The sequence below is a fragment of the Oratosquilla oratoria genome, chromosome 10 (assembly GCF_046742065.1).
Source record: "Oratosquilla oratoria isolate Oo_2021 chromosome 10, ASM4674206v1, whole genome shotgun sequence".
Classification (NCBI taxonomy): Eukaryota; Metazoa; Arthropoda; class Malacostraca; order Stomatopoda; family Squillidae; genus Oratosquilla; species Oratosquilla oratoria.
Window position 1 is genome coordinate 6,071,546 of NC_134786.1, and position 1,406 is coordinate 6,072,951.

At 37.5% G+C, this 1,406-nt stretch overlaps 1 non-coding gene across 1 annotated transcript; it reads left to right on the forward strand.

Moving 5' to 3' along the window:
- The first annotated feature begins 697 nt into the window (after window positions 1–697).
- TRNAA-UGC (transfer RNA alanine (anticodon UGC)) lies at window positions 698–769 on the forward strand. The gene has a single exon. It is a non-coding gene; the product is annotated as a tRNA-Ala (tRNA).
- Window positions 770–1,406: the final 637 nt, after the last annotated feature.

Here is a 1,406-nt window from a genome sequence, read left to right on the forward strand (position 1 = left end):
AGAAGAAACAAGCCACGACCAAGATGAAACGGAAGGACAGTATGAAGAAAGAAATAAAAAAAAAGGTAAAAATGGCGGACAGATGCCCCTTCAGCAGTCTGCGATGTAAAGAGAACCAAATGACAAAAGAAAAACTAAGAAAATATATAGAAAGGAATTTGTTGTGAAGGTATTTTGGATGTGCAGAGAAAATGAAATGGTGAAGATGGACACTAATAATAATAACTTTTTTTCCATTAATTAATAAAGAATAAAAAAGCAATGACCAAAATAAAATGAAAAAAAATATATGAAAGAGAAGGTGATAAGGATAAAAAAGAAAAATATTCCGATATAAAGATGTAAAAGATAACAAACGAAGTAAAGGTACTACAAGATAATTAAGAACTACGCCATATTAGATCAAATATTATATCTGTTGTTTCATTTCGTAGAATATTTAATTCGAAAATCACCCTAGCATGAGAATCCAGGACAATCATCCAATATAATATTTTAGTATGAGCATGGAGCATGGAGACGGTTACTGTTGGTGGACCAGAATCTAACTGAGGTTCAAGACCCAGCGGAGTAAGAAAAGTAAAAGTAGAGTAAGTAATATTTTAGTATGGTGTACAGACTGAGCATTTCACTTATAATGTTTAAATTCGTAAAACTCTTCATCACAAGTTACAAAATTGTTGAACAAGATAACAAAGAGGGTGTAGCTCAGTGGTAGAGCGTTCGCTTTGCATGCGAAAGGTCCCGGGTTCGATACCCGGCACCTCCAGGCAAGAAGAAAGCGTTTCCAATATCAGTTCAGAGATTCAACTATCGATTTACAGTGTCTATGAGATAAGTGATTTTGATGTCCCATCCTTGTGAAATTTACCTATGTATAAGCACGGACATACGCACACACACGCACACACACACACACACACACACACACACACACACACACACACACACACACACACACACACACACACACACACACACACACACACACACACACACACACACACACACACAATAGAGTGAGGGGGAGTGAAAGTAGTAGAGTAAATTGTCTCTAGTCACCGATAACTAGTGTTTCTGTCATTAGAGACAAAATTACTAAGAAAAAATATATAGTGATAAAGATGAGGAGAAAATAGATAGAAAAAATTAGGGGTCAACATTCATCTTGGAGTAGAAATTAGTCTCCAATAAATTATTTAAGAATGACATGTGAATCTGGCTCACACGGGTGGGACTAAAGTCCAGGGATGGGCGCGTTCCTAGGTGCGTTCCTCTGTGTCCTGATTAGCATGACTTTGCTCAGGACACCGAGGAACGCACCTAGGAACTCACCAAGGAAAGCACCCAGCTCTGCTAAATTCACTTTTTTATTGAGGAAAGCAAGGGTAACAAGGGTAACAAGG